Genomic DNA, 9,689 nt, shown 5'->3' with positions numbered 1-9,689 from the left:
TAATTTACACTCCAGGCTCTCTTGCAGCTCAGGCTGGGGCTGGAGCCTAAAACCACTCTCTCTTGGGGCCATGTTTCCCCAGCCCTCACTCATTTCTCCAGGAAGCACTTTCTTCATGAATCACTCACACACAAGACCCCATCTCAGAGCCTGCTGCTGGATGACCCCTCCTAAGGCACTGTGCTTGTGAAAAATGAACTGAAAAAGTGCTCGAAGAACTTTCCATGGCACAGAGTGTGGCCAGGGGAATGGTGTGTGTGGGAGGGAAGGCTGCCAGGATTGATCCATTTAAAAATATACAGCATTTTTTTTTCCTTTTTGTCTTTTTTCGTGACTGGCAACAGATCACAACCCTCGGTGTTGTGCCCACACCTCGCTCAGCCAGTGAGCAGCCGGTCTGCATGTGGGATCCAAACCCTCGGTGGGAGCGCTGCCACGCTCCCAAGCGGCGCACTGTAGCAGTGTGCCACCGGGCCGGCCCAAAAAATATACAGCATTTTGTAGAGAATAATATGTACTCATGTACTCGCCACTAAACTTTATCAAATCTCAGCATCTCGCCATATTTACTTCCTTAAAAAATTTTTTTAAAGATTTCGCAAATATAGTTGAAGCTCTCACAATCCCTACCCTCTCTGCCTCCCTGAGGGCAGCTGCAGCCTAAACTGGCTGCTTTTATTCCCACGCATGTTTCATACTGAGGTCTGTGCTCCCTTATCCACAATTCCGAAATCCAGAACATTCTGACAAACAGAAGTTTTTGTAAATTTGTGATAAACTCGTTTGGCAGTAAACCTGAACTGACATGAAGTTATTTATGGACTTTGTCTCATTTTAAGTGACGATTTATATATCTCACTGAAGAAATATTGATGTATTTGAACACGGGTTGCTGTCCCATACCCTGATAGAGATGTTCTGTAATATACAGCCCCGTGTGACCTTTCCAAAATCTGAAGAACTCAAAACATGCCTGGACCCCAGAGGCTTAGGATGAAGAGTGTCACTCCATATTACCATATAAATAGCACATAACACCACTATCACCATATATACATTTACAGTATGACTCTGTACAACTTTCAACTTTTATTTAGATGGTATCATACAGTATATTTCCTTTAGCAAGTTGTTTTTATTTGCTCAATATTTTCTTTAATTTATCCATATTAATAAATGTAGATGCATAGCACTCCATTGTATGAACAGATCATGAATTAGGTATTCATTTTGCCCATTGATGGACATCTACGATGTTTCCAATTTTTCATTTTTACAAGCAGTTCTGAGTGAACACTCATGTTCATAAGGGCAAGGACATCTTCCTAAAAGAGGAATTGCTGGACCCTTGGGAATCCACATCTTCAGGTCTAATAGTGCTCAGTTACTCTCCAAAATAGCAAGTCAATTCACTCCCTCAGCAGCAGCAGCACAGAAGAGGTCCCATCGCTCCACTTTCTTGAGGACATTGAGGCATCATTAGATTTTTTTTCCCATTTTTGCCAACTGATGGGTAGGCTTTGGGGGGAGCCCAACCAATAGAACTACTTTTCCTTGCCCAAGTGTGACCAGACACTGATCTAGGTTCTTGGTCCATCCATGAAAAGGAAACTCTTCACAGGACCAGTGAAAGGGAAGGAGGAGAGGGCCAGAGAAACGGGACATAATAGGGCTTTACTACCATGCAAAGGTCCACACCACGCAGTGCACAGGCATCTCCACTGGAGACACCACCCTCCTGGCCTTCTCTCTCTCCCTCCCGCATCTCAAAAGCCCCTGAGGGTCATCTTCTGCCCCTTTTGTTCCTTCCTGTGTGCAGGTGCAGGTGCAATGGTGTAGCGTGCTGACTGGGCAGTTAAGCTGTCGCCAGTGCATTATGAGTCCATTAACTGCCAGGTGAAGAGGTGGGCAGTGTCAAGCCGGTCTGAATATTGTGAGAAGCCTCCCCGGGGCATGTCCTTACTCTGTCCTGCCTCATAAGTTCTGAGCCAACTGGGAAATAAGACAAATGACTTGGAGGATGGAGAACCAAACATCACCTTTACCACTGAAGAAGTTGGGTTAGTATGAGAGCCAAACAGGGTTTGCTTGACCTCAGAAGAGCCTGCTCACAGGAGGCTTGAATCCACGGTGTAATCACATTACATGGGCTGCTGGGTCCTGTTGGCCCAGGTGGAGAGGGCCGGAGAAGGAAGCCAAACCACTGGCACTCAGGATCTTCTCTAGATAAGTTCCCCCCAGGAGGAAGACATGGGCCCAAAGCCCTGCAACCTGGTAACTCATTCCATCTCTGTGGAAAGAGAGAGGGTAGGACAACACGCCATGAGTGTTTAGGGGAAATCTTCCTGCCTGAAGAAAACATCAGGAGAGGAGAAGAAATATTTTCTTCTAGCCAGCATGAAATGGCATCTCACTGTTTCTAGTTGCATTTCTCCAGTTACATACTGCTGAGGTTGGGCAAATTGGCCACTGGGGTTTTCTCTCCTGGGGACAGCATATTCATATTCTTTGCCTATTTTTCTACTGAGTTATTTGTCTTTGTTTTATAGGTTTGTAGGCATTATTTATATGTTATGAATACCAAACTTTTGTCAGCAATGCACATTGCTAATATGATCTCCTGGTCCTTGAGTTGTGTTTTCTCTTATTTATGATGAAATAAAGGTATATGAAAACTGAAGGTTTTTGTTTTAATGTAGTCATATCCTTTATTAATTCTCCCCTGCAAGATTCATGATTTTTGCATCTCGTTTAAGAAATTCTTTGCTACCTTACAGGCTGGAGGTAGCAAGAGTTTCAGGACATGTATGTGCTAAGCTGCCTGAGCCATATCCCAAGGGAGAAAGAGAGCACTGGATGGTCGCCAGCCTCCCCACACTCCTGCTGGTCCTGAACAGCACAGCTTTCTAGAGTTCTACTGGGCTCAGGCCCCGCAGCCCCAGGAGGCTCCCGGGTGGCAACCCCTAGCCCTTAGGATAGGAGCTCCTCTGGCCACAGCAACCAACAGGCCAAGGAAGACTTCTGTCCTCAGCAACAGTAAGGAGCCTCCCAAGACAGAAAGCCCAAGATTCAAGTGGAGTATGGTGAGGACCACCCACAGGGGGAGGTCTGGAAATGCTAAAGACAGCTCTGAATCTTTGTTCAGAATGGTCCCTTCTTTTTGAGGACAGAGTTTGTCGCACCCCATCTTAGTCTGTTGGGCTGCTGTCACAAAATATCTTAGATTGGGTAATTTATAAACAATGGAAATTTATTTCTCACAGTTCTGGAGGCTAGGAAGTCTGAGATCAAAGCACCAGCAGATTCAGTGTCTGGTGACACCTCTTAGTACTATTGCATTGGTGATTAGGTTTTAACGTATGAGTTTTGGCAGGACACATTCAGACCACATAGCACACCCACACTGAAAGTTGTCTTCCTATGGGTGGCTGAGACTTGACAGGTCCTGTATCCATCCAGATAAGAAGGGGCTCAAAGGGACCTGGGCTGGCTGTGACTTCAGAGCTAATGAGCTAGGATGGCTGCAAGAACAGCCCTCTCCTGAATGGGGTGCAGGAAGGAATACTGTGCTGAGCTTATATCCAGAGGACATCTCCCCACATCATCACCTCTGTTCACACATGCCCTGAGGTGCCTCTAATGAAATCATCTTTCTCTCTCATCTGCAGCTACCACGTCCTGAGGCCACCTGGCACCTACAGCACCTGGGCTGTGTCACCATCTCTGTCTCTCCACCAGCAGCCCGGCCAATGGGAGCCTTTGGGAGACTTCCTCACCCGGCACGGGGGAGCCTCCCTCCAGGGACAGTGTCTGTGCTTTGTAGTCTCTCCTAATAGTCTCCTCTTCTATACCTAAACCATCAAGCTTATGGGTTTTCTCTTTCTAGCCTTTCTCCCCAATTAAACTCTTCCTATTTTGCACCATAACCCATATGGTTATTTGCTGCACTCAGCAGATCTCCCGAGTCATTGCTTCCAGGGATGCAGCAGCCTCACCTCCCTTCTGCTCCCACCTGGCTGTGGTACCTTCACCGACACCCACGTTCCATCTCAGTGAGTCCAGGGTAGCCAAGACGTCACAGGATGTTAATCCTGAGAATTGTGGTGGGTTTCCAAACGGTTACAGGAGTTGAATGGGAATTTCCCTAACATAATGAGAAGGAACCATGAACACAGTTTAAAATCATAAAAGTGTACTTTTGTAATGTGTGATTGTGTTTGTTATGTAGGAGTTGCCCCTGGAGCTCTGCCCTCTCTTCCTCCTCCTCTTCTCCCATCTTCCTCCTGCAGTTTGTCATGATAACCAGCAGATGCCGTAATTGTACGCACACACGTGTGCATGTACACACACCCACCCCAAGCCGTTCATTTTCATTTACAAAGTTGCCAAAAATAAATGAATGAGTGTTTGGATGTGTGAATGAATGATCAAATGAATCAATGAGTGAGTGAATAAATGAATGAGGACAAAGGAGAGGACTACTGATAGGAAGACACTCAGTAGCAGTGACTACTAAAAGACTAGAATTTTTTATATACCCCAATTGTTCAGAATGTCAAGGAAACAGTCTGTGGGAGCCAGAAAACATATGCCATTTCAGTCCAGCAGAACAGAGTACCTGAAATAGTAACAACAGCAAAAGATGGAGAAAATCAAAGAGGGGGGAGCATCAAGGCGGAAAACAGAGGACAGGACGAAGCACGAGGGAAAGGAAAGAGCTCATTCCAGGACAGACAATATGTAGATGTAGATTCAAATAGTTGCAAGTGCCTAGTACGTGCCAGGCACTGAGCGAGACGGACTTCCACACGCATTCACTCATCTGAGGCTCACATCGACCTTCAGGCGAAGGCATTTTTCTTTTACTTTATGGATAATTAAACCAAAGCTTTAAGAAACCAAGACTTGCCTGAACTCGCAGCCACATGTCTGGGGAGGGTGTTTGAGGCAGATGTTTGAGGTGTGTGGGGAACAGGCTGTGGGGACAGCTGAGTGAAAGGAAGGGTGGGCCTGGTGTTTGGAATCTCCTGACCTTGGTGGAAGGGGCCCAGCGTGGAGAAGATGAAACGGATAGGAAACGGGGCTGGGCTCGAGGGCCCTCACGGTTAGACAGCGCCGCAGTGCTCCCCGCTTCCCAGAGCAGTCTCGGTGGAGATGGGGCACTCACGAAGAGCTAGGTCTGCAGTCGATCCCTTCCCAGTCGCTAGCCACAAAGTTTACAGAACTGGATTGAGAAGCCCAGTGAGAGGCAGACACCAGCACGTCAGCCTCAGCATAGGTAGACGGACTCTCATCCTCGCCGCCAGATCCTTTTTGTTTGGTTGGTTTTGTGGGGCTTTTTCCCCCCACCATATGGAATTTATTATTCTAGTGGCACTAGTACAGCTGGAGGTGCTCACGGTGACACCACGCAGGACTTTCTACCTTCTAGAAGTGATCTGCCTCTCGTTCCTTCCCCATTTCCGGGGGAGAAGCCACTACGAGCCATTTACCCAAATAAACTTAATGCACTTAGGTTAAATCCTTTGGGACCTTTGAGTTTCCCTTTGGAGAAATGGGAAAAAAAAGTTTCGGATGTCTCATCCCACCTCCCCCACCAGCCAAGTAAGTCCCTGCAAAGAGGGCATTTCTGCTGCCTCTGGAATCTGGAAATAAAAAGAAAAGGCATCAAGTGTTAATGTTGAGCAATGGCACAGATTGGGTCCCAGAAACCTCTCAGGCGGAGCTCACTGTGGGGATGGTCTTGAGGGGTCATTTGAGACTGAGAGGATGTGCCGCTGTGGCTGACCTGAGTGTGGGGCTGTGCTGAGTCCCACCCAGGATGGGGGACTGAGCTGTGTGGGCTTGCCTACAATCTGTCCAGGAAGCTGTCGAGGGCCAGGGTGCCCCCCTTCAGGCCATCGTGCTTGCAGGTCTTGGCCACCACCTGGCTGGGGCAGCTGCTGTCATCAAAGGGGCCCCTGGGCAAGACCTGCCAGTGGCTGAACACGCACTGGGGGAAGGCCTGGCCACCTGTGTTGGACTGCAGATCAGCAGAGAAGCTGAAGAATTTGCTGATGGGCAGGTAGGCCTTCACAACAAACATAGGGGTGCCAGCCTCCTGGGACTCCTCCAAGACATGGCCCTGCTTCCAGTTCAGGACACCATAATTGCCACTGACCACCTGCCCGGGACACTGGATCTCCACAATGTAGATGGGCTCCATGAGGCAGGCAGGTAGTGGGCATGCTGGTGTAGAGGCAGTGCTGGCCGTGGGGATGACCTGGCTGCCCCTGCAGAGGGTGGCACCCACCTGTAGCCTCATCTCGTGCACGTCAAAGCACATGCCCGCATGTTCTCCTTGCACAGCTCACCCTCCTTGGTGGCCCACTAGAAGCCAGCCACCACACTGTCCTTGATCTCACTGAGGTACTGCACGCCCTTGAGATGTTGGTGAGGATGTTGGAGCTGGTGCTCTCAGGCTCAAAGCCCCAGATCTTGCAGGCCTGGCCACATCCCACTAGTACTTCCCAGAAGGTAGCAGCCTGTGCTTGAGCCAGGCCTTGTCAATGTGCTCGGCCAGGCCATCAGGAACAAGCTGTGTGCCTTCATGTACAGCTGGTTGTGCTTTTGGGGGGACTAGGTTGGACAGAGCAGCTAAGAAGCTGACCTCTCATGGTAGAGACCACGGGGTCAGATTTCTTGATGGGGATGCTGGTGTGGTCCTCCTCCGGGTCCTTGAGGCAGATCTCCAGGTGAAGCTTGCCAGCACCCGTGACGGTGTGCTCTCCCAACTCCTTGATGATGCACTGCCCCATAGGGTCTGACCTGGCCAACTGCTTCAGCCCCTCCACCAGCTTGAACAAGTCAGCTGGGTTCTTGGCCTCAATGGTGACCCTGATGACAGGGCTGATGCTGAATGTCATCACCCTCATGTTGGGGCTGGGTGTCCTCAAAGGTGGTGATGGTGCCAGTCTTCACCAGGACTGGTCCACACTCACCAGGCCCACGATGTTCCCACAAGGCACGTCCTCCATGTACTGGCCCATCATCGGGATTGTTCTCCGGGTTGGCTTCAGGTAGAGGTCTTTCTTCTCAGGAGTCTAGTTGGGGCCCATGATCCTGACCTTCAGGCTGGTGGACACCAGCCCCGAGAAGACATGTCCGAAGGCACAGAACCAATCTTGTTGGAGGCTGGCACCATTTTGGAAATGTACATCATAGGGGGGTCTTTGGGGTCACAGCTTTTAATGCCTATGGCAGCCTCACCATCCGGGGGCCCCTCATACAGGAGCTCACAGTGGTACTTCTGGGCTGTCACAGGGGAGGCAGGTGAATGGTGGTCACCCGCAGCAGGGCATCTCCAGTGGCGCATCACAGAAGCGGTTTCAGAAGTGGCTTGCCCTTTTTATCCTTGTCCTCACCATCCAACTTGATGTCCAGTTTTTCAGTTTTGCCACCTCCCCTTTCTTGAAATCCATGATTGCATCAAACACCTTGAAGATGGGGTCCAGGATGAGCTGGTGGGAGGTCTGAGGCAGCTTCTTCCCATCAGGGCTGGTGGCTGACTTGCCACATTTGCCCTTGGCTGGGTCAAAGCTTCTTCAGCTGCCCCATAGCTTCTTCATCATGTCCTGCTGGCCCTTGCCCTTGGCAGCAAATTTGGCTGCATACATCTCCGTAAACTGCTTCAGGGTGAAGGTTCACCCGTGGAGGTGGGACCCGAAGCCCACAGTGCCCAGGAGGGGGTCCATCATGGTGTTGCTCACTCTTGCCCTTGCTGTAGGTGGAGATGATGGTGCTGACTTTCTCCACGATGTTCTGGAAGGTCTGGTGCAGCTCCTCAGGCAGTGTGAGCAGGGCACGGTCCACCTTGTTCATCATCGGCATGGGCCTGATGCACTCGGTGATGGCCTGCCACAGCACTGTCTCCGTCTGTACACACATGCCTGACACGCAGTCCACCTCCACCAAAGCACCATCGGTGATGCAGAGGGCAGCCATCACCTCCAAGGAGAAGTCCACGTGCCCGGGGAGTCAATGACATGATGAGGCAGCTGGAGCCATGCTTGCTCTGCTTGATGAAGTTCAAGTCGTTCTCCAAGAGCTCCTAGAAGAGGGAGATGGCGGTTGACTTGATGCTGATGCAGCACTTCTGCTCGTCCTTGCAGGCACCAGTGAGGCAGGTCTCCCGGCCGGGGCAGCAGTGATGGTGCCGGGCATGCACTCCAAGGAGTCTGTGCCATGGACTTGCCGTGGTCTACATGGACAATGACAGACATGTTGCGGATGTTGGCCTTCCTGTCCATGGTGACCCAGATCTGGTCTATGTGAGGTTCGCCATGGGGGCAGATGGCGGTGGATTCTCCCAGGCAGATCCAAGCAAGGAGAGTCATGTGGTGGCCACGACGGCAGAAGAACTGGTTTTTGTGGGGTTTTTGTTTGTTTTGGTTTTTCTTGGCAGCTGGCTGGTAAGGGGATCCGAACCCTTGACCTTGGTGTTATCAACACTGTACTCTAACCAACGAGCCAACCGGCCATCCTCCCACTGCCTGGTCTTGAGTCCCAAACACAAAATCTATATTGGCCAGAAAACCAGACGGTCAGGCCACAGAGCAGCTGCTTATAGAAGTGGGTGAATAACTGTGCTCCTTCACCACCCCCAGCCCCTTGTCCCTCCTTATCACCTCTCTGCTTGGAGAACGCTACTCCCAAAGCCAGTGAGGCAGGCAGAGAGAGGTGGGAACCTGGTGTCAGAGAACTCTGATGAGCGTGCCTCAGTCTGTTGGAGAACCCAGCAGGCTGGCTCGAAGGGGCCGTTTCAGTCCAGCAGAAAGGAGGAGATGGCAGCCCATGAGATGTGGGCATGGGGCTGGGAGCTCTGTCCCCGACTCGTCCAGAGGTGGATCTGGAAAGGGAATTTGACAAGTAGCTAAGTGAACAAAGAGTGAGTTGCCACAGTGAGCCACACTCATCTGTGGACACACACTGGGTCTAGGTAGATCTGGTCAGCACCAGGTCTGCTTTGAGGAGTAAACCAAAACCCAAGACCGGACCTATGACAACAAACTGTCAAATATGGGGACGGGACCATCATCCTGCAGACTTAGAGAACGCCCAGATCTCTCTGCAAGTGATTTTCTGCAGAAACCAAAGGGAAAACTGAGAACAGGAGTTGGCATTCTCTAAAGGATAGAAAACGATAGAGCCTTCATAAAGCAGAGCAAAAGAGAAAACGATCAGTGATGAGAAGACAGCAGATAGCATTATATGAAGAAAAAAATAAGAAAATGTTACAGGGAAATTAAACATGCAATACCAGATTTAACATTCACATTGGTGCCCACAGATAGCCTGCGAATCTCAACAGGGAAGTAGAGCTTCACAACAGGGAGTCTGACTGTTACGACGTTACCCCCACGGTCAAACTGAGCAGCATTAACACTGGAACATGGGGCAGCGCGAAGAACAGAGTATCACCATGAAGTATTCTTGCCAAAAAAGTTTAAGCAGAATCTAATTACACCTAACCTGGATCCCGCTTCATAGCAAATGCAGGGACGGAGGAACAAGCTAAACACACCAAAAGGAAACAATCAGACAAATCCAGGATGTGGGAGAGTCTAAACTTGGCACCGTAAATGAAGCGTGATGGTGGTGGGGTGGGGGAGGACTGTTCCGGATAAAGAGGCTAGAGAGGCAGAACAGCA

General features: G+C 50.1%; 1 pseudogene; it reads right to left on the bottom strand.

Moving 5' to 3' along the window:
* Nucleotides 1–5,848: 5,848 nt before the first annotated feature.
* LOC103597203 lies at nucleotides 5,849–8,288 on the bottom strand (annotated as a pseudogene).
* Between the last annotated feature and the right edge of the window lie 1,401 nt (nucleotides 8,289–9,689).

This window comes from Galeopterus variegatus, unplaced genomic scaffold (genome assembly GCF_000696425.1).
Source record: "Galeopterus variegatus unplaced genomic scaffold, G_variegatus-3.0.2 Scaffold2235, whole genome shotgun sequence".
In the NCBI taxonomy this organism is placed as follows: domain Eukaryota; kingdom Metazoa; phylum Chordata; class Mammalia; order Dermoptera; family Cynocephalidae; genus Galeopterus; species Galeopterus variegatus.
Note: the sequence above shows the minus strand (reverse complement) of the source record. Positions and strands in the feature narration are given on the sequence as shown.